General features: G+C 45.3%; 1 protein-coding gene and 1 long non-coding RNA gene across 8 annotated transcripts in view; one reads left to right on the top strand and one right to left on the bottom strand.

The window, feature by feature from the left end:
• The window catches only part of Swt1 (Swt1 RNA endoribonuclease), a 323,033-nt gene that overhangs the window by 194,122 nt on the left and 104,660 nt on the right, over positions 1 to 24,251 (top strand). The gene's annotated exons all lie outside the window — the stretch shown is intronic.
• The window catches only part of LOC142776741 (uncharacterized), a 50,254-nt gene continuing 46,325 nt past the window's right edge, over positions 20,323 to 24,251 (bottom strand). Inside the window, exon 4 of the long non-coding RNA XR_012887773.1 lies at positions 20,323 to 20,463. This is a non-coding gene — a long non-coding RNA (uncharacterized LOC142776741). The remainder of the gene's footprint in view (positions 20,464 to 24,251) is intronic.

The raw sequence follows: 24,251 nt of genomic DNA, 5'->3' as shown, positions 1-24,251 counted from the left end.
CGATAATCAAATGTATTTAACTTCGCTAATACTGCATCGTTTCGAAAAATTCTCACCGCTCCGTGTTCGTCGTACACTTGTGCACAATTTCCCCACAACAGCTGAATTTCGACCTCTAGGTGGTTTACGGGCCCTTCAAGATGGTAGGCCACCTTCAAAAATTAAAATTTTTTCGCTAGATCGATTTTTCAATTTTTTTCCTGCACGCCCAAACATTCAAAAATATGTAGCAAGATAAATTATAGTCCTTTCATCATTAGTTTGCGAGGTGCAGCTAGATTTCTACACCCTATGCTCATATACCGAAGTCGAAACCACAATGTGTTGGTTACGAAAGTATTTTTCGTCTATATTAACAATATTCAAAATACTTCACAAATTTTATGTTGACCTTTACATAAAAGGATGTCATTATATGTAAGTTTGTGCTTCTAATTGTTTTTTAAATCTCTAAAAACGGCCACAAGGGGGATGCAAGATGCGCATGGAACGTTTGTTGTGTACCTTGGCCGGGCTACATCAGGCATCGTTCGGCATTTTTTTCAGGTGTCAACGCTGCAATGTGTGTGTTCTTAAGCCACCTGGACCATATTCAAACCAGCATGGCTAAGCAGAAAGCTCAGAAGTCATGCATGTTTGGTGGAAATCACTACACGATGACGAGACTGCCTCCTGACACAGGCGCGAGTGTTTCGGCGACAGCGAGGAAGCTTGTGGACATTACGAAAATGTACAAGGCTTCGCTGGAGCATTCTTCGCTCTAAGGAAACTGGCGTGTGGACACTGATGTGCCCTAGATGCATGAATGCAACGCTGAAGCTCGAGGAACGCTCTCACCCAGGGATATGCTCTTCCTGTGCGGTCGTGTGTACTGACTGTGAATTCAATTATCAATTTGATAAGTTTAGAAAGGTGGGACGTGCTGATGAAAATAATGTTCGTCTCGTTTTACTCGATGCACCAGTTAGGAAAAGGGCACGCAGGTGGGGAAACGTTTCCCAAACTCATGAACTGGCCCACTCCTCCACGTCACTCCACCTACAACAAATTATCGCCTTGGCTTTCTGTAGCGGCAGTAAAAGTGGCGTCGAAATCTATGGCTGATGCTGCTGTGGAACTTCGTGTTGTGGGCAGTGCCGAGTGTGGTGTTTCAGGAGACGGCACATGGCGGAAGCGTGGCCATTTATCTTTCAAGGGATGTGTGTCTGTAATTGCTGTTAACAGTGGAAAAGTCGTTGATGTTGAGGCCCTTTCTAGCTCGTGTAAGTCTTATAAAACTAAAAGGAAGTTGAGGCCAGAAAGGGCTTCTTATCAGGAATGAAAGGCAAACCACACTTCCTGTCAAGCAAACCATAAGGGAAGTGCTGGCAGTATGGAGAAGGTTGGTCTGTACCGAATATATGAGAGGTCGCAGCCAAAAAGAGGCTTGAAGTACCTGAAATTTTACGGCGATGGCGATTCCAAGAGCTATGCCACTGTGAAAGACACTTATGGAAAGGACAGTGTCCAGAAACTGGAATTCATTGGGCATCTCCACAAGCGTCTTGGCTCCCGCCTCAGAAATTTTAAGAAGGCAGTGCGTGGTCTTGGGTTAAGGAAAAGCTCACTGATACCCTCATTGACCGCCTGCAAAACTTCTATGGCATTGCCATTAGGGATAATGTGGGCAACCGTTATGCAATGAAGCAGGCTACCCATGCCAGTCTTTTTCATTGCAGCTCTACCGACGAGCATCCGAGACATGGTCTGTGCCCACTTGGGCCAAACAGCTGATGTGGGTGCAGAATGGTCGAAGCACTTGGCCAAGGAAAGTATGTGCACAAAGGAGGACTTCTGAATGACGTGCTCAACAAAGTTAAAACTGTGTACAGCGATTTGTGCTGGGATGAACTTCTGACGAAACGTTTGCATGGAATGACACAAAATGCAAATGAGTGCTTTAATGGTCTGATATGACAGTGGGCTCCCAAAGAGGTCTCGATAAGCTTGCCTACAGTAATGTTTGCCTTGCATGATGTTGTGCCACACTTCAAGAATGGCAGTGTAAGCACCCTAGACATCTATAGTCAAGCTGGCATAGAACCAGGGTACTACACGACGAAAGCTTGCATCGTCAGAGATCACAAGTGCATACAAAATGTCATACGCAAGTCAGCGGATGAGAAAAAACAGGCCAGAAAGAAGAGCAGCCACATGAAGAAAAAGAGACCATAATGATGTTCAAGAAGGACACACCTATGAATCTGGTGCATTTTAGGATTCTGTGCGAAGTTTCTGACACCTTTGTCTGCATTTTCTCGAAATCAGAATTTGCTCCGAATCATGTGACGTCAACTTTCATAAGTTTTTTTCTCAGTGCATGCTTTGAACTGAAATTTTATACAATGTTTTACCGCTTATATATCTGTGCAGTTAACTAGGACAAAAGAAATTGATAAATTAGTTTTTAATTCACAGCTGATTTTACAAACAAGTTCAGTCTAAATTGGCACTTTCTCTCCATTTTTTGAAGTTTTTTAACCTCCTCGATATTTATTGTATATTATTTATCCTAGTTGACTGCATAGCTCCAACGGTTGGTTACAGAAATGTCAAAGCTTTACTGAATTCAGGCACCAGTTAGTCACTTATCACGGCTCGTGTAACTTCCACTTTTCATTAAACTTTTGGACAAAGATAGCCTCCAAAAAATAAATAATCAATATTTCAGACTCTAAATGACTAGGCAAGGCAAATGAGACACGCTTGTTTCAAAAAAGCAGTTATTTTAATCCTGGCTCTTCTGGTTAAAAATTTTTGTTTGAGTAGCCTCGCCAATGAAGTAGCTTGGTTAATGTTACCAATTTTCCTAAAGTAAATTGTTTCAGTTGAAGTAGTTACAGTTACCAGGAAAAAACACGGAGGAAGGAAACAGCTGAGAAGAGACCCTGACGTCACTCGTCGTGAAGCCCTACGTTTATAAAACTATTTATAGAAGAAGTTTTATAAACTTTGGCAAAACCGAAAGTTGGCCATATTGACTGGGCAAATTCTTCTCTCTTACATTCTTCTCTCTTACATTTGAATGTGAACCCCGCAGGGGCGCCTGCGCAAGTAGGCGTTTGGTGTGTAGCGACACCACGGACCCGAGCTAACGGGGGAGTTTCGGCTCCCTCCCACGCCTAGCCGTGCGTGGCTTTGCCGTGTCCGGGGAAAAGGGGATCCTGGGGGTTGAGCCAATGCTGGGTGATTAGACCTTTAAGGCCCCCCGGCAGAGGTAACACACCCCTTTGGCCCCGGCTTCACGTAGACGGCACCCCTGGGCTGACCCACCCAGGGGAAATCGGCAGTCGCCTTTTCCTATCTCTCTCTCCCTACATCTTCGTCTTTCTTACTTTTTTAGCTTTCCTGTCTACTTCTCTCTTCTGTTTACTTCCAATTTTCCTGGCGGCAAGGGTTAACCCTGTGCAAATAGCCTACCTTGGTCTAGGCGCATTGGGTTATAGTGGCGTTGTACGGCTGGCGTCTGCAGGTTTCAGCATCCGCAAACTTGTAGCGTCCCCTCGTTGGGCTCCGTGCTGGGTGGCCACCAACGCTGCTGAACAACATACAATTAGCATGCAGAAAGCATTCCCTTTACTCAGTGATCGTGCCTCCTCAAAGCGGGTACGCACCGAAGACATCAATTTTTTCATCCGGCCAAGACAAATGTTTCCTCATTTCCACGTTATACACTGCGAAAAAACTAACAAGCAAGCCAGAACTGTATCCCCCTTCGTAGTTTCTAGATGCTTAACCGAAACTCTCGGTGCCGGGTACAAGGTTACCAAAATGGCCAGTGGAGATCTACTCCTTGAAATACGTGACAAAGACCAATTCGATAAACTGAACACCATCACAACGTTTGGAGACACACCCATCAGTATTACGTCACACAGGTCCATGAACTCATCTCGCGGGGTCGTATCGGACGTAGATTTGCTTGAGCTGACGGAAGCTGAACTTCTGGAAGGATGGAAGAGCCAGAACGTGACAAACGTACAGCGTATTAAGATCAGAAGAGATCAAAAGGAAATCCCAACCAAACACTTAGTACTGACCTTTGCTTCGAGTGATTTGCCGGAAACTATTCAGACTGGGTACACAAAGACATCCGTGAGACCATATATTCCCAACCCCCGCCGTTGCTTCCAATGTCAGAGATATGGCCACGGCTCGCAAAGCTGTCGTGGCCGGAAAACTTGTGCTCTGTGTGGAGTCGTGGGCCATGCGTCTGACAACTGCGAAGCACCTGCACACTGTGTGAACTGTGGCGGTAGTCATGCTGCGTACTCACGTTCCTGTTCTTTCTGGAAAAAAGAAAAAGAGATCATCACTTTAAAGATAAAAGAAAACATTACATTTAAAGAAGCAAGAAAAAGAGTCTCGCCATTTTATGGCCCCACATATGCTGATGCGGCGCGCCAGGGGGCAGTGTCGCACCAGCCCTCGCCACTCCTTCGGCCTGCGCAGAGCGAGCCATTGGCTGTGGCGCCTGCCCCCAAGGCGGCAGTAGTTGAGTCTACTCCGCCTACTATTGAACAGAGACCAGAAACTCCAGGGTCCTCGGGTCTCAAGGCCTCACCTCGCCAGGCGAGGCCCAAGCTTCGAAAAACCAGCTCGCATGAGCGGGCATCCAGTGCCTCCGAGGAGGCAATGGATACGGCAGCACCCTTGGTGCCAAAAGAGCGGCGCGGCTCTCTGGAGCGCGCCAAGAGAACCAAGAAGCTCATAACAGGGCCTGATAATAGCCCTGTTACTTGAGCTTGACCTTTCACCTTAAACAAGTCACTCCCTTAACGTACACACAGCACTACTTTACTTCCAATATGGAAACACAAATTATTCATTGGAACGTCAGAGGCCTGCTTAAAAACCTCGACGACGTCCAAGAGCTTTTATACAAACACTCACCTCAAGTGCTGTGTGTACAGGAAACACACCTAAAATCCTCCAATACAAATTTTTTACGTGCTTACGTCATATACCAAAAGGACCGAGATGATGCTGTGGCGTCATCCGGTGGCGTAGCCATTATTGTTAACCAAGGAGTAGCGTGTACACATTTACCACTCCAGACATCCCTTGAGGCGGTGGCTTTTCGAGCGGTACTTTTAAACAAACTCTTCACCATCTGCTCTTTGTATGTACCTCCCCACCAACGTCTTGAAAGACGTGAATTTCAGTCTTTAATAGACGAACTGCCTGAACCTTATTTGCTTCTTGGAGACCTAAATGCACATAGTGGACTGTGGGGCGATTCTCGCTGTGATGCACGAGGTCGTCTCATTGAACAATTTCTCTTCTCTTCCGGTGCCTGTTTGTTGAATAGGAAAGAGCCAACATACTATAACGTTGCCAACAAAACTTACTCGTCTATAGACCTCAGCATCGTATCACCTTCACTCCTACCCCTACTGAAATGGAAAATTATAAATAATCTATATGGAAGTGACCATTTTCCTGTAGTGTTGAGTTCACAAACAACATATAAATGTCCTGCACATGTTCCCGAATGGCTGATGAACAAAGCAGACTGGGAACAATTCCACAACACTACACGTTTGAGTTGGACAGACATATGTAGGTTAGACATAGATGAAGCTGTGCAGTACTTCACAGCTTTTCTAACTGACGCAGCAGCCAGGTGCATACCGCAAACATCTGGAATGCCCGGCAAACGACACGTCCCATGGTGGAACACACAGTGTCGTAATGCGTGAAAGGAACAGAACAGGGCATGGAGGCTGCTTCGGAACTCACCAACAGCCGAAAATCTTGACACCTTCAAGAAAATAAAGTCCCAAGGCAGGAGAACGCGTAGGAAGGCCAGAAGGGAAAGCTGGCAGAAGTTTCTATCGGGGATCAATTCATACACACAGGAGGCTAAAGTCTGGAACATGGTTGGTAGGATAGCAGGAAAACAAGTACACACACTTCCACTCGTAAACACCCAAGGTGATACCTTGGAAGATCAGGCAAACTTCCTCGGTGCACACTTTGAACGGGTATCCAGCTCGTCCCACTATACAGACACTTTCCAAAAATACAGAACAAGAATAGAAAATCAGAAACTCGAACACAAATCCACTAGATACGAAGCATACAATCAAGTTTTCAGTTTAGCTGAGCTCCGAACATCTCTAAGCTCCTGCAGTACTTCTGCCCCAGGTTCTGACCGTGTGGTGTATGAAATGTTAAAAAACCTACCAGCCGAAACACGAAAAACCTTACTTTGTTTGTACAATGCTATCTGGTTTTCTGGCACTATCCCTACCTCCTGGAAAGAGGCTATTATTATTCCCATTTTGAAAGAGGGCAAGGACCCTTCTTTAGCGTCAAGTTATAGGCCTATTGCACTTACAAGCTGCGTGTGCAAAGTCTTTGAAAAAATGATAAACTGCCGACTTATACATATCCTTGAAACAAACAATTCGCTCGACCCATTTCAGTGCGGGTTTCGAGAGAGTAGATCCACCACAGACCACCTTGTTCGTATCGAGGCACAGATCAGAGATGCCTTCGTCCATAAACAATATTTTCTCTCTGTGTTCCTCGATATCGAAAAGGCTTATGATACAACATGGCGTTTTGGAATTCTAAAAGACCTGTCCCACCTTGGTGTGCGCGGAAGAATGTTTCATATAATCAAAAGTTACCTGACAAACCGGACATTCCGTGTCCGTGTGGGCAGTGTTCTCTCCCAAACATTTGTCCAGGAAACAGGCGTGCCACAAGGTGGTGTGCTTAGTTGCACACTTTTTATTATCAAAATGAATTCTCTGTACTTGTCCATCCCCCGCAATATGTCCTATTGTACATATGTCGACGACGTTCAGCTCGGCTTCAAGTCATGCAACTTGGCAATGTGTGAGTGGCAGGTTCAGCTGGGCTTAAACAAGGTCTCCAAATGGGCAGATGAAAACGGATTTCGACTTAACCCACAAAAAAGCACGTGTGTCTTGTTCTCTCGAAAGAGAGGCATGCACTCTGAACCTGATATTCTTCGACTGAACGGGCAACGTCTGTCCGTCAAAGCCGAACATAAATTTTTAGGCTTAATCCTGGACAACAAGTTGACCTTCGTACCCCATATAAAGTATTTAAAAACAAAATGTTTAAAAGCCATGAATGTTATAAAAGTGTTGTCACGTACTACGTGGGGTAGTGACAGGAAATGCCTCATGAACGTGTATAGAAGCCTTATTCGCACCCGCTTAGATTATGGGGCCATTGTTTATCAATCTGCGACTCAAAGTGCTTTGAAGATGCTGGATCCCATGCACCATTCGGGCATCCAGCTTTTTACGGGTGCTTTTCGCACCAGCCCCGTAGAAAGCCTTTACGCCGAGTCAAATGAGTGATCGCTTCATCTGCAAAGAACCTACATGTCCTTTGTATACTTCTTTAAGGTGAAAGCAGACAAGAGGCACCCCTCATACTCTACTATTAATGACTTGTCGAGCTCCATTCTTTTTCAAAACAGGCCTTCAATGAGGCAGCCCTTCTCACTTCGCCTGAAGGGTCTAGCTGAGGAAACTGGAGTGTCACTTGAACACAGTTTAATGGCTCCTGTAGCATACCTGCCACCGTGGCAGTGGCAGACTATAGACTGCGATGTATCTTTCCTAGAAGTTACAAAACATGCACCTATTGCCCATATCCGAACATACTTCCTGGAACTTCAACACAAATACACATGTCCTGAGTTCTTTACAGATGCCTCCAAGTCTAACTCTTCTGTGTCCTACGCTGCTGTCGACCCATCCTTTTTGGATGCTGGCCCTCTACATTCAGGCACAAGTTTCTTCACAGCGGAAGCTTACGCGATACTTGTGGCGGCTAAACACATCAAACAATTACAAATACAAAAAGCAGTAATTTATACGGACTTCCTCGGTGTGGTAACGGCTCTGCGCAGGCTTACAATCTTAAATAAACAAAAAAAAAAAAACCCTGTCCTCGTCTCACTTTACTCTATTTTATGCACACTCTACACACTCAAACAACATGTTGTAGTGTGCTGGGTGCCAGGGCACCGTGAGATCCAAGGCAATGTGAGGGCGGATCAGCTTGCAGCATCCGTCCACAAAAGCACTGGCCCTACACCCATATTAATCACGGCCCTTGATCTTAAGCCGTCTCTCAAACGAAACATCAGGGACTACTGGCAGAGCAAGTGGGATACACACACACAAAACAAACTACACATTATTAAGCCACACCTTGGTCATTGGCTGCCAGTATCAAAATCGCGTCATACAGAGGTTATACTAACGAGACTCGGGATAGGACACATATACACGACACACACTTATCTTTTGTCTGGTGGCGATCCACCATTGTGTGACAGATGTGGTGAACCATTAACCGTCCTTCACGTGTTAATCCAGTGTAAACACTTAGAAACTATAAGAAAACAGCATTTTTCATTACCCTACCGACAACATATACCTTTACACCCTGCAATGTTCGTTGGTAGGGAACCGCTTTTTAGTCATAAATCATTGCTAGCTTTTTTAAAAGAAATTCGTAATTTTCATATCATATACCCGGGCATCCCGTAGCACGACCTCTCCAGGGAGGTTTTTGCTGCGGTGGCTACACAGGAAAGCACTTGCCTCACGGCTCTTGCATGCAAGGGTATGAACCAGTGAGGCACTTATGCTAATGCCATACATATACACCATTGTTTTTTATTATCACCATCTTTTGTTATCTATTCACACCACACACACCTTTCATGGCATGGTCATGATTTTATTACTTGTATGTTTTTACCCGCCTTACCGCGAGAAATTTTATGGCCCTTATACAGCCGCTAATCACAATCATTGTCCACATTCCTTGTCGCATGAATTGGCGCTCTTTCGCCATCAAATGGCCCTTGCGCCAAAAACACCGTATATCATCATCATCATCATTCGAATGTGAATAAGAAGGCGCGACTGTGTTTCTGGCTTGAAAAACACGTGGGCTCTGTTGCGCGTGTGGCGTGGTGGTTCGAAACCAACGGAACCCGACTCAACACGCTGGGCCAGCTTGGTAGCATTGGCGATATTATTTTGTCTGAGTATTAATTAGCGAGTAACAGCACGCCGACAAGGTAGCAAGCACAAGAGAATGCGTGCTAGATGCACTGAATATGGCAAGGGTGGTATGTGCGAATGTTTTCCCGGCATTATATTTACACTCTGTACAGACGACACGAGTGGCCATGCGCTGTCTTTCAAGTTCTATGGTTGTATTCTGTCGCTCAGAATTTGGAACCGCGGTGACCTCGTGCAAGATGCAAGTAATAATCGAACGTGGTCGCCCTAATGCCAATGGGGTGACATAGAAATCGAAACAGAAAAGATGCCGCCAGTCGTTATTTTGCACACATCGAACACTAAACTACGTATGTGCACATGATATCCTCAGCCCAAACGTTTTGTTCGTTGTCACAAGCAGGATCACTGCTCTACCGTCACTGACCTACAAGCGTTCGTCGTGGTTCTGTTTTGTCATAGTGCCCGCACGCAATTTCACTAAACACTTCATCCACCACATGGCACATCGATATACCCACTCGTTCAGCCCACTGTTGAGGCCCTGTGGCTAACAGCAGGTTTCATAAATGTTGCTAGGAGTGCAATAACCGACGCGAGAACATTGCATAGCTAACAACACAGCACAAAGCACAGATATTCTCCACTATGTATCAATTGGTAAACGTACAAAGGCGCACATGCTGCCAACGCTTACTGCTGGACCAGCTGCACTGCACAGCACGTAATCATAGAAACGGCGCCATTGTGGCCTATAGATATGGTCGCTATGATGTCATTTTTTCTACACTTTCCCCGTAGTGCGCCGGCTGAGCATGCCCTTTTCCTTCCTCTAAGCCCTCTCCTCTCATTCCTTCTGCCGTGGGAAAAAGTAAGGTCATTACTTTTCCGTTACCATTTAAAAGTTTACATACCAAATGATACTTTTTATGTATATAATAAAAGTGTGCGAAGAGTTAGGGGTAGTGTGTAACTACAGTGTCTCATTACACTATAGTGTAACGAGTGCAGACGGTGTCCATGGAATCTATTTCTTATGTTCTTCAAGGTATATCAGCCCAATGTTTTATTATTCACCCTCTTCAGATAGTTCTGCATGCAGTGGGCATACATACCGTTTTTAATACTCCTGTCACATGACCAATGTAACATCATTTAAAAATGACCTTTGGTCATTTTACCCATTTACTGTCACACGATTAAGGGAAATATTTTATAGGGGCTCAGCAACACTTTACGAGCATGGTCAGAAAACGTTGCCAACCGTTAGTCGAGGCTCCCGAAAACACGAGCAAATATTATAGTGCAGCACGTGGCCTGGTATTCAGAAACATTTTCAGTCAATTAAGAATTGCTATTCTTTCTCTTGACAGTAGATGCTAAGAGCACAAAAATCACTCGTCACAGCCATTGTATCAGTCATTGGCAGAGTTTAGCACGATGCGCTTGGTCGTTACAGGGGCCAGCGCAGGAGGCCGTGACTTGTCCACGTGCGCGCGCATGATCACATTGAAAAGCCGCCTATTCAAACAGAGGCGGCGCCAGAATTTTTTTGTGGGGGCGGGCATCAACAACAATTTTGTTTCTTCAGGGTGGCACAGAGGCACAGAACTTATGTGTTTTGACTATGCTTGCACAGGGGGGGAGGGGGGGGGCAGGGCAGGGCAGGGCAGGGCAGGGCAGGGCAGGGCAGGGAAGGTGGGAATTTCGGGAGGGAGGTGCTTCAGCGCCCCTGTGCTCACAGAGAAGTCTTGGCACTTGGGGCTTTCAGCCGTTTTGCGCTGTGTTTTTCTAGCCACCTGTCAAACACAATAAGCCCGGACGAAGGCACCAAGAACAGGAGCTGGGGTGACAAAAGGAATATATACGCGCCCCTGCCCCACACTTGAGAAAAAAAGGGATGTGAACTTGGAAAGCTGTTCAGCAGCAACATCATTTATTTACGACATGTAGTTTGCAAGTAAACTCTGAACATGGTCTTCTACATGTACGATAGTCCTCTTAGCGACTTCTTCTGAATTGCGAGAGGAGCCTTATAGACGATTCCGCCAGCACCTGCCGGTCTCTGGCAACATTGTGCATTCACTGGAAAACCACCCTTAAAAATTTTTTTTAAGATTGTTTTTGCACAGTTTAAGCCTTTGTTGCTAACTGTGGCTGATGTGTTCTAATTAGAAGTGTGCAAATATTGTAAAGTCTTGAATATTCGTCGAATAATGCATTTGTGATATTCGTATTTGATTCGATAACCACATATACGAAAATTTTGAATACTTAGACCAATTTGTATATTCCTCGAATAGTCTAACTTCATGAATCTGGTCGCATTTATCAATGTGAAGATCTTCCGATTTAGTGCATTTGCAATGAAAACATCAACAGTAGATCACGCAGTAATTACTACTTCAGGGCACGTGCGATGATGCCTGCACGAAAATTCACGGGAGCGTGATGACGCTACCGTCAAATGTGGCTGCAGGTCATTGCAATAAACCTACCAACGATAAACATCTCAAACAATCTTAATTATGTACTGCCTACTTGGCAATACGTGTGGTGTAAGCGTACCAACGTTACAACATACTACATGGTCTGCTGCCGTGCCCTTGTGTGCGAGACCACCACAAAGTGCATGCTGCTCGAGGAAATGGAGGCAACTTTCCGCCGCTGCATTGACTCGACAAAATAGTCGTCGTGCCACGGTCCCGTGCTGAAGAAAGAAAAATAATGTCTCTGCGCAAGAGCAAATGCATGGGTACGTTACAGGGAGTGGCGCTCACGGAGTGAGCTTAGTTGGTGACACTCTGCGCGCAACTAGCTAGGGGCGTGCTCAGCTTGACGTACAATGGTAACGCGTTGACATGTGTAACCGCGCCAGTTTTCGCTAATGAATCGCCGTACAAACACGCACGTGTCAAAGTCTCACGAGTTGCCCGTCACCTGTGCTGCTATTTAGGCATGTATTCTCTTCATAGTTCCAAAATGATTTCATAAGGTTGTGCACATTTTGGTAATGTTGATTTATTTATTTACAGATACTGCTGTCTCATGTTTGAGACATTGCAGGAGTGGTTACAATAAACGAACAAAAACAGCAGAAATAAAAAACATAAAGTTACGTAGTTATACACCTGTTCAACAAATAATAAATGATCAATCAAAAGGAACAACAGCAAAATTAAAAACATCAAATTACATCATTGGACACTTGTTTAACAAACAGCGCATGCGGTAGTCGTTTCAAAGTAGTGTCCAGATTAGTCCAAGTGTCAACTGTGCACGGAAAAAAAGAGTATTTATAACAATCAATAAAACATCTGAATGGCACAAATTTCAACGGATTGTATCGGCGAGTCACATGGGTAGGATGATCGGTGAACAAAATGGGTGTGGCAATGCGGACGGAATTGTGCACGATGTTATGTAGCATGGTAAGCCAATCACGCATACGTCTGTGTTCTAAACATTTTAGCAATAAAGCATGGTAGTGCTCTGAAATCACTGTCATAACGGTTAAAAATGAATCTGGGTGGCCTCAAGTTTTACTGGATGGCCTCAAGTTTATTTATGTCAATTGCAAGATGTGGTGACCACACAACAGACGCATATTCAAGAGGCCTGACCAGTGATTTGAAGGCTATAAGCTTGCATTCTTTTGTGGTGCCCTTTAGCATTCTTCTTAAGTAACCTAATTTCTTAAGCGATTTTCCAAAAATAAGGTCGATGTGTTTGTGCCACTTCAAGTTAGGAGGGAATACAACACCAAGATACTTAAGTTCCTGAACTTTTTCTAGTGTATGAATGGAGTCACCATATCTAAATTGCAATAGCTCCTTTTTAATTGTTAAAGTTATTGTCACGATTTTATGAAAATTATGCTCCCTTTGCCAAGTTCTACTTCATTCGCAAAAGGAAGAAAACGCATGATTCAACAAAACTTGGTCAGTGACACTACGTATATTGGAATACAATACACAGTCATCGGCGTATAGGCGGAGCTCAACTGGAGTGGTAATGACAACCTGAGTGGCATTTTTAATGTAAATTATGAATCAAAGAGGCCCCAAGACAGAGCCTTGTGGAACACCTGAGGAAATATGAGCTTGTGACGACTGTTCGTGGTTCTAGCGAACAAACTGACTCCTCAGGTGCAAATAATCCGTAATCCAATCAAGTAATTTGTCAGCAAATGGGCCTGTAAGAAGGTTACAAAGTTTGAGCAAAGTTTTTTTATGACATACCTTGTCAAAAGCTTTGTAGTAATCCATAAAAATGGCATCGACTTGTTCGTGGTTATTAAATGATGAGGCGATGTCATGTGTAAATTCGATCAATTGTGTTACAGTGGAAAAACCGCTGCAGAAACCATGCTGATGCTGTGAAAAAATATTGTTGTCACTTAAATATTGAATAATTTGCTTGTAAATGATGTGCTCAAGTAGCTTGCAGCACGTGGATAATAATGAAATTGGTCTGTAGTTAAGAAATGATTTCCTTCTTACCGGATTTGAAAATAGGAACAACATAAGCGATCTTCCGAATTCGCGGGACCCTTCTGGAGTCAAGTGATTTCTGGAATATAATTATGAGGTATCGTGCACACCATTCAGAATACCTTTTCAGAAAAGGGTTAGGGATACCGTCCGGACCGGCACTTTAGTAATATCTATGTTGGGTAAGAGATTACGAAATACAAGGAAACTTGACTCAATATCCGAAATAGCTACCGATACAGAGGGTGTGACAAAAGAAGGAACATTGCCGTTATCAGGGGTAAAAACAGACTTGAAATAACTATTGAAAGCCTCTAAGATCGTCTGAGCATCTGAACATATTTCGTTTTCAATTATGAATGAGCAAGTTCTGGAGGGTGGATTCATTGTCTTCCAAAATTTGGTCGGATTTTCCCTAATGAACGTTGACAGCCTGTTATTGTAATAGAAATCTCTAGCTTCATGCATTTTATTTTTGAGTGTTGCTTTTAACGTACACAAAGTGAATTGGTGGTTTGGATTCGAGCGGCATCGGCGATGTAGTCGCTTTATGCGGCGATTAAACATTATTATTTCTCGGTTATACCATAGGTGTTTAGGATTGCGCTTCACGCATTTGTTTGGCACGAATTTAGATATGCAGTCGGACACAATCGCACCAAAGTGTTCCACCAACGCATTTACATTACAACTGTTGCTGGAAAGGAGAAAATTTGCAAAAAGAATCTGCTAGCAGGGAAAATACGCCTTCATCGTTGGCATGTGAGAAATCAGTAACAACTTTGTATTCTGGTTTCTTAAGTTTGTAGTGAATAGAAAATTCAACAAAGACTGCATTGTGATCCAAGATACTTTCTACAACCTCGCACTCTGAGTCATCATTCAATAGGCCAGCTGTAACGAAAACAAGGTCCGGGATTGAACCACCTCTGGTGGGACTTTGAACAACTTGAGTAAAATCATGAGATACAGCGAAGTCAATCAATGAATTACAAAGAACCTTGTCACGGCCAGTCGTGGTGAAGGACTCCCAGCTAATGTGGGGTACATTGAAGTCTCCACATATGATCAGTTTGCCTTTAAGAAGTCTCTGCTTAACGATATAGTCCGTGATTGCCAATATGCAATAGTCATCTTCATTTGGTGGCCGGTTAACACCTCCAATCACTACAAACACACTGCATACCTTGATCTTACACCAAACAGACTCTGTTTCGAGAAGATCAGGCAGTGTTGTATATTCAATATCGCCCCGCAGGGGCGTCTGCGCAAGCAGGCGTTTGGTGTGTAGCGACACCACGTACCCGAGCTAACGGGGGGGTTTCGACCCCCTCCCACGCCTAGTCGTGCGTGGCTTTGTTGTGTCTGGGGAAAAGGAAATCCCTGGGTTGAGCCAATGCTGGGTGATTGGTCTTGTAAGGCCCTCCAATGGCAGCAACACACCCCTTTGGCCCCGGCTTCACGTAGACGGCACCCCCGCATTGACCCACCCGGGGGGAATCGACAGTCGCCTTTTCCTGTCTTCACCTCACATCTTCGTCTTTTCTCTTACTTTAAATCTTTCCTGTCCTCTACTCACTTCCATTGACCTCCGTGTTTCCTGGTGGCAAGGGTTAACCCTGCGTGGCTATCCTACCTTAGATACACCATATTAGGTTATAGTGGTGGCGTACAGCTGGCGTCTGCAGGGCCTGTACTTACAGATTCTGCACCGTCCCCTTGTAGGACTCCATGGTGGGTGGCTGGTGCCACTGCCGAAAATAGACATTTACATATGGCTAGTTCCTTCCCCCCACTCCCTGATCGCCCTCAGAAAAGAGGGCGCACCGATGAAGTCTTCCAGTTTTTTGGTCACCAAAAAGTATTTTTTCCCCGATTCCACGTTATCCATGCTGACACACCCCGAAAATCAGTGCGAACGCTTTCACCTTTTCTAGTTTCAAAGTCTTTGACGGAAATCATTGGCCCAGGATATAAGGCATCGAGAATGGCAAGTGGTGACCTCCTGTTGGAGCTCCGCGACCAGAAACAGTATGAGAGACTGCCTAATCTAGTGAAATTCGAAGATACCAAATTAATAGTAACTCCACACGAAACCATGAACACCACCCGTGGCGTTGTTTCAGATGATGACCTGTTAGGGTTGACGGAGGCTGAACTCCTGGAGGGTTTTAGCAAACAGAATGTCATCAACGTGAAACGAATTAGGATGAGGCGTGATGACAAAGAAGTCCAGACTAAGCACCTGATACTTACTTTCAATTCAAGTGTACTGCCCGACTCCGTTGAGGCTGGGTAAATCAAGCTTCGAGTGAGGCCATATATACCAAACCATCTCCGATGTTTCAAATGCCAGCGGTTCGGCCACAGTTCACAGAACTGCCGAGGCCGCCTAACTTGCGCGAAATGCAGTGCTGAAGAACATACATCTGATGCCTGTGAAAACTCTCTTCACTGTGCGAACTGTAATGGGGAGCAGGCTGCATACTCAAGGTCATGCCCATGCTGGAAAAAAGAAGAGGAAATTGTCACAAATAAAGTAAAACAAAACATTTCATTTAGGGAGGCACGAAGGCAGGTGTCCTACCTACCAGAAACCAGCTTTGCCAAAGTGGCGCGTCAGGGGGCAGCCCCACGACGGCCCCGGGCGGCTGTCTGGGACACGCGTAGTGAGCCAGCGATGACGCCATCTGCCCCCTCGGCGGTTGCAGCCAGTGCTGCTTCGCCATCCAAGAAAGACCCATCAACCTCCGGGCTGGGGGCTGCGAAGAGGTCTCGTCTTTTGAGGCGAGGCCCTCAAAACAAACGCAGCGCTCGCAAGAGCGCGTGTCCAGCGCCAGTATACTAGACCCGCTTCAGTGTACTAGACCCGCTTCAGTGTGCTAGACCCACAGTATACTAGACCCGCTTCAGTGTGGTTTCAGAGAGGGGAGGTCGACAATAGACCACCTTGTTCACTTAGAGACATACATCTGAGATGCATTTATTCATAAGCAGTTTGTACTTTCGATATTCTTAGACCTGGAGAAAGCGTACAATACCACATGGCGATTCGGGATTCTACGTGATCTTGCCGCCATGGGCATCCATGGGAACATGTTAGACACAAATGAAAGCTATCTGTCTAATCGAACCTTTTGCGTAAAAGTGGGAAATGCTCTCTCTAGATCATTTACCCAAGAGACTGGTGTTCCGCAAGGGGGCGTGCTTAGTTGCACACTTTTCCTTGTAAAAATGAACTCCCTGCACTCAGTCATTCCAAGCGCGATGTTTTATTCCGTGTATGTTGATGATGTGCAGATGAGTTTCAAATCATGCAATATGTCTATCTGCGAACGACAAGTGTAGCTTGGAATGAATGAATTCTCTAAATGGGTGGATGAGAATGTTTTAAAATAAACACCAAGAAAAGTACTTGCGTACTTTTCTCCAACAAACGAGGAATAATGCCACTACCAAATGTTGCGATCAAGGGAGACCAACTCTCTGTGAGCAGCGAGCATAAATTCCTGGGAACCACTTTTGATTCTAAGCTTACGTTTATTCCCCATATTAAATATGTCAAAATGAAATGTTTGAAAGTGATGAATGTTCTGAATTTCCTATCACGTACAACATACGGTAGTGATCGAAAGTGCCTCTTGAAGTTGTACAAAAGCGTTGTCGGGTCGCGCCTTGATTATGCCTCTATAATTTATCATTCCACAATGCCAAGTGCATTAAAAATCCTAGACCCCGTTCACCATCTGGGTATCTGACTTGCAATCGGTGCTTTCAGGACAAGTCCGATCCAGAGCCTCTATGTAGAGTCGAATCAGTAGTCACTTCACCTGCAGCGATCCTATAGCAGTCTCACATATTTGATAAAGGTACATGCAAAGATCAAGCATCCTTCTTATTCAACTATAAACGATATGGCCGCTGCCACCCTCTTCCATTATAGACCAGCAGCGAGAAAGCCGTGCTCCTTTGCGTGTGAGAAACTTAAGTGAGGAAGTGGGTGTTGGGCTGCTAGAACTTTGTCCTATGCCCACAGCAAAACATTTACCGCCGTGGCAGTGGCAGCTTGTACATTGTGACACCTCATTTGCCGAGATCACTAAACATGCACCAGAAGCACATATTAAAATGCATTTCCGACAACTCTAGTCCAACAACTCATGCGTAGAGTTTATACCGATGTTTTTAAGTCGCATGCAGGGGTGGCTTATGCAGCCGTCAGACCATCCTTCTCAGAATCCGGTGTACTGCACCCGGAAACAAGTATACTTACGGCTGAGGGTTATGCACCATTGTCGGCTGTGAAGCATATACGTAAATCAAACATACAAAAATCGATTATATTTACAGACTCGTTAAGCATCGTAAATGCACTAAGATCACTTTTTAGATTAAGAAATCCGGTAATAATTGAGTTGTATTCTGTCCTGTGTACTGCGTATATGTCCAACCAGCATGTTATTATTTGCTGGATACCTAGCCATAGAAGTATCGAGGGCAATGTGTTAGCTGACCAAATGGCCACTTCAATTATATTGCGCACTACTAACCCTACCACTACTGTCCCTGCAACAGACCTAAAACCCTTCCTGCGTAAGAAACTGCGAAGCCACTGGCAACGCTTGTGGGACACAGAAATAAACAATAAGCTCCACTTGATTAAGCCACAGTTAGGTTACCGGCCCTCCGCTACGAGAAGACGGCGAAGTGATGTCCTATTCTGTCGCCTCAGAATAGGACACACATATGGTACCCATAGCTTTCTTCTGACTGACGAGAGGCTAACCGTCCTCCACGTCCTCCTGGAGTATCCGGAAGCTGAAAGAGAGAAAGAAATATTTTGCTTTCGCATACTGCTATCATCTACCTCTACATCCTACTATGTTTCTCGGCGAAGAGCCGCTTTTCGACGCAAAGTCAGTCCTTGGCTTTCTAAAAGATGTAGTATTGAATGTTTTTAGCCCAACAAGTTCATAGCGCATCCTCTGTCTAGAAGATGCCGCTGTGATAGCAGCTTTCAGTGAGCCCATGCCTCCATGTTCTTGTTTTAAGGGCTCTGCCGAGGCACTGGTGCTCCACGCCAAGTTTTTGTTTCATATACATATCATTTTTAAAGAATTTTATGTCTCCTTAGCACACATCATTTGTCATAGCTGTAATTTTATTATATGTATATTTTATGCACCTACAGCGACTGTTTTAGGCCCATTTACAGCCCCGTCACATCTGTTTTATCCACACTGCATATCACACAGTTCTTTATCATCGCTCTGGAGGTCTTTGGCCACATCTGGCCCTTGCGCCAATAAACTCCACTAAGCAATCAATATTCAATGTCGTTTTTGATAAAGAGCGCCACTCCACCACCTCGACCACTCGACCTGTCGTTTCGAATAACCGAGTAACCAGAGGGCAGAAATTCGTTTTCAGAAATGGACTCATTATGCCAGGTTTCAGTGATGCATTTAATTGACGGATTATAACACTGTACTAGGCAACTGAAGTCAATCAACTTATTTACAAGGCTGCGGGCGTTAAAACACAGAAGCATTAGGTTTTCTGATTCGTTGTGTCTGGTGTCAGTTCATTGCTTTCTTTGCCTTTTTTTTTATCTTATCTCTGCTATCGTGCACCGGAATTCTCTCGTCATGCGCATCATCCCAAGTGAACAGTTCTTCACCAATCTTTATTTTGTTTGAGATTAACTTGACCATCTGACCCGCCCTCCAAAGTTCCGCAGTGCTTTCCCATAGTTTCTTGCGTGCTTGCCTTGTAGTAGGGGAGTAGTCTTCCGATACAGAGTAGCTACTGCCTTTTAGTCTAAAGCAATGTTTTAGTATGTTTAATTTCTCACGGTGATCGAATAGTTCGATAATAACCGGTCGATGCTTGTTAAGTTGATTCCGACCCAATCTGTGAATTTTTTCTGCTGAAATAACTTTTATACCTAATTTATCAGTGAACACTTCCTTCAACAGAAGCTGCGACAGTTCTCCATACGTTTCTTTTGGTTTTTCAGCTATACCAAAAATAATTAGGTTGTTTTGCCTGCTGTAATCTTCTAGGTCAACAAGCTTTCTTTCTAAAACTGTAACTCGTAAATCTAGGTCATGTGTCAAATTCTTGATTTCATTTATCGCAGATGTAGCTTGATCAACTTTCTGTAATTTGACCTCAATATCCCCCAGCCTTTGTTGAATATTTTTCTGACCCTCAAGCAGTTCAGCTAGAACCCGCTGAGTGGTAGGCCCTGGAATAAGCTCGACGTCACCACATAGCATGAGTAGCGACAAGACGAAGTCACAGGCAGTAAAGTACATTTCAGTAAGTCTACATGGGCACGTCAGCTGGACAAGCCAAAGGTCATTGGAATTAATTGTGGAAGCATTGTTACTAACCTGCATGAAAAACAGGAGTGGATTTGACATGGTGCTCGCTGGATGCCAGCAGACGTGCCAGCAGAAGAAATCCGATAGAAATGAGGCATTTATATCTTGGCTCGTTGTTATCGATGAGGTTGCACACGGGTGTCCCTAGTCGGCGCCCAGACTTGGGAATTCCTCTGCGCAATCTCCATGGATTGCTCGTGGAACAGGCGTGGATACCGTGTTTATTGTGCTGGCTTCAGTAGTCGAGGCGATCAGAGCAAGCTGCATGAAAAACAGGAGTGGATTTGACATGGTGCTCGCTGGATACCAGTCGCCGTGCCCACTGAAGAAATCCGATAGAAATGGGGCGTTTATATCTTGGCTTGTTGTCATCGACGAGGTTGCACACGGGTGTCCCCAGTCGGCGCCCAGGCTTACGAATTCCTCTGTGCAGTCTCCATGGATTGCTCGTGGAACAGGCCCGGATACCTCTTTCGTTGTGCTGGCTTCGGTAGTAGAGCCGATCAGAGCAAGCTGCATGAAAAACAGGAGTGGATTTGACATGGTGCTTGCTGGATGCCAGCTGACGTGCTCATGTTACAATGGTGTCATCAGATGTAGCTCTCTGTTGCTAACGGCGATGTACGTAAGGTGACGGACAGAAATTTGTGGCAGTTAATGCGTAGTTCTGCTGTGTTCCCGACCGCACCTTTGGTATTCCATCATACGCGCATCGCGTGGCAGCGCCTCCTGCAATCAATCCTTCATAACACTGTCGCTCTGATATCGGTCTTTTGCCAACATCAATTTCCTTCCTTCAGCAGCCAGTGTTCCGAAAGGGGTCGTGATGCGGCAAAAAAGTGCCCTTGCCACCGGGAGTTGTGGCTTCATTAACAAAAACGTGTTGTTGGGGCGTCTTTCTATCACACATCAGTTATCAGATCTCGCGCACTTACGCAATGTGGCTTCACTCGTGTTATCATCCTGCGCCCTTAACACCTTGGTCACGATCGTGCTGCTATCAGCGTGACAGCACTCTTGATTGGATAATGGCAAGTGCCCAGCCCTTGAGAAAACGAACATAAGTAAGCAAGATAACAATTGCTGTGTCGTTGAAAGATGCCCCAAGTACTCCTATTTCTCTTATTGGCTCGACCGGTGAGAACAGGAAAGAAAATTAAAATGAAAAGGGTAAAATTACGAGTCTTACAAGCCAAAGCGGATAGTGTGGGGAACCTTGATGACTTGTGTTAACAACTGCTTAGACCTAAGTGCACGGGTGGTAATCATTACATTTCACCTCATCAGATTACAGCTATCATGGCAGGAATCAAACGAGTGGCTTCACACACACTATAGTCATGATGGCAGGTATAAAAGCTTCTTTTTTTTTGTAATAAAGTGCTACCATGTGAAAAAAAGATAGTTTGTTAAACATATGAATTGAATTGATTTGATTGATACCTGGGGTGTAATTTTCCAAAACCACCATATAATTATGAGAGACGCCGTAGTGGAGGGCTCCGGAAATTTCAACCACCTGGAAAACATGCCACTTGGATGCCAGACATCACAGTCACAAGCTCAACTATTACAGTCATATGCTTCCTGTTAAGTACAGATCGTGATATATTTTTTGTGCAATTACAGACTAGAATAGCCAGAAAGTCTACTGTTTCCAACATAAATATATGATTGAGTTAAAGATTACTGGTAAAAAAAATTGGAACTTTTTATTATTAGATATTCTATTCATATTTGAAGCTATGTATTCGTATTCGATTCATATTTGAAAGTTTTGATATTTGCACATCCCTAGTTCTGATGCTTTTTTTTATGGAGGCGAAAATGCTGTACACTAGTGGGCTCAGATTTGGGTGCACCTAAAAAAAACCCAGCTTGTTGGAATTTATGAAGTGCTCCACTACGGCGTCTCTCATAATTATATGGTGGTTTTGGGACGTTAAACCCCACATATCAAATCAATCTTCCAATGCTTTATGCGGATAACGTTATTTCGTTGAAGTGCTCGCAACTCAAGCACAGCTGTGTCAAGCCAGGATTCAGTCTCCGAGTTTGAACTAATTTTAGATGCTGCTCGGAACGTTCTGTTTTTCAACCCATGATAATAGAAAGCACACCTGCATCACAGCGATCACGCAAGAAAACTGGATTCCTACTTAGAGCGCATAAGTTTGTTCTGCCCACTTCATTAAAGACAATGTAGAACTCACCGCAGACTAATGGCACAGAGGCGATACTAAAAAGTTAGGCTAGTGGAAGGCACCCATTAACCGAAGACACATCAGTCGCTGTCATCTTCCACCCGTGGCAGATAAGCGTACTGATGCCTGAAATGGGTAGCAAAACATGAGAGCTAACACTGAAAATCAATCGCAAAGGTGTTTCTTCTATAGTTTGAGTAACATCAATGGCGTGTACTGCTTGAAACAACATCGAACACAAAGTAGCCACGCTCAACATGAAGCGTTTCACAGTGTACGTCACGGTGTCCACGTTTTGTTGTCGTTGCATTCAATTTTTTTGAAAGCGATGCTGGTGAGTGGACTCTCATGTGTTGAGCAAATGACTCATCGCCTGTCTTTCTGTGGCAAATGAACATCACTACATTCTAGCCAATTTATCTTTTGGTGTGAACATGGACTGTGAAGTTCAGTTGGGTTCAACTTATGGGAGCGGCGACCCCGAGCCTGCCAATGAAAGAAGGAAGAGGAGGACGACGATCGAGTGTGCACTGGGTGGCACGTGGCAGTGGCTTGCAGCGGGCAGTTGTGGCGTGGGTTCCAGTCAATAAAGAAGGTTCCTAGTCTGGCTCTGTGTCTTCTTAGCGGGGTTCTAGGCCAAGCGGCCTCGAAAACCCCTACATTTGGCGCCCAACGTGGGGCACACAACCTCATGCCTGGCAAGCGACACCTCGAGATACGTCACGGGCTGCAAGACGACGTAGTCGCTGACTCGTGCAGGGGTAGCATCTCCACGGCCGCCTGAACTGTGCCTTCTGCGAGTTAGCCACCAAGTTTTGCTCGGTCTCGAGGCTTCTGCATAGCTTCCGCTGCTCTTATTCATAGCCCGCCTTGACGTCCTGCAGCTCTTGTTGCAGACTCTCTCTCAGCATCTCAATGTTGGCTCTACGCTCTGACTTCAGTGCCTCCACCTCTGCGGCCTGCCTGTCCTTCAGCCGCCTTTTGATGTTCTCCAACTACTGGTCGTACTCGAGCTTATAGGAGCCCAGTGTGCCGGCGTACTGGTCCACTTCGTGCTTCAGCTGAAGCAGCTCTTCATCTTTCAACTTTACTTCTTCCTGGTACTGTTCTTGGCTCGCAAGCAGTTCTTCTACACGCCTCTTGTACTCGGCCTTGCTCTCCCGAAGCTTCTCCCCGAGATTCTGCAGCGTGGAATCGTACTCGGTGCAGGCAGCCTCCTCCTTTATGTATTCTATCCTTGCCTTCTCCTCAGAGAGCAGCTTCTTGTACTCGGCTTGCGCGGACTCAGCCTCCTGTCACAGCGCAGCTTTGAAACCGGCCTTGAAAACCCCCAATTTGGCACCCAACGGGAAGAACCTTGCCCATGGGCCACAGACATCGAGGTACCTGGCAATCCGCGACCATGACCCTAACGACACTGCTTATCGTGCCCACTTTTTTCATTCAAGACGCAAGGGAATCAGTCCTCAACTTCAGTGATGATCTTTTCAAGTACTCGATCGTTAGCGGCTTTTCAGAGTCATGACGTGCTACGGGGGGTCCTCTTAGTTGCTCTGCATGGAGCTGCAGAACAATGGCGGTGGCTTCAACCACCAAACAGGCAGTCCTGGAAGCAGTTTGTCGCAGCATTTCGGGAAGAATTCCTACCAGTGGTCTACAAATATCGTATCAGGCATGAGCTCGACACCGAAACGCAACACTCAAAGGAGGCTCTGCTAGATTATGTTCGGGCCATGCAGAAGCTCTTTCGTCGAGCGGATCCCACTGCACCTGAGGCCATTAAGGTCTCGCACGTGATGCACTGATGCCATCCTCGTTTCCAGCTGTACGTGTTGGGTCGCTCCTTTTCTTTCCTCGAGGAACTTGCTCGCGTTGCTCAGCAAATTGCTGAGCTGTCTGCTTCGGTCGTACCCATCGTCGCGGAGGAGGGAGGTGAGCTTAATGGAGACAAGGCAGAGGTTCGTTGGTGTCGACAGGATGCATGGGACGTCGCCTAGGTCAGCGTGGCAGTGAACACCGTGTGTTGAGACGCCACGTGACGAGACGGCGCTGCAGCCCGAGAAGGAGCTGTGGCAGATGGTGACGTTGACAATAGGA

This window comes from Rhipicephalus microplus, chromosome X (assembly GCF_043290135.1).
Source record: "Rhipicephalus microplus isolate Deutch F79 chromosome X, USDA_Rmic, whole genome shotgun sequence".
Lineage (NCBI taxonomy): Eukaryota > Metazoa > Arthropoda > Arachnida > Ixodida > Ixodidae > Rhipicephalus > Rhipicephalus microplus.
The sequence above is the reverse complement of the archived record's forward strand: the minus strand, read 5'-3'. Positions and strand labels throughout refer to the sequence as shown.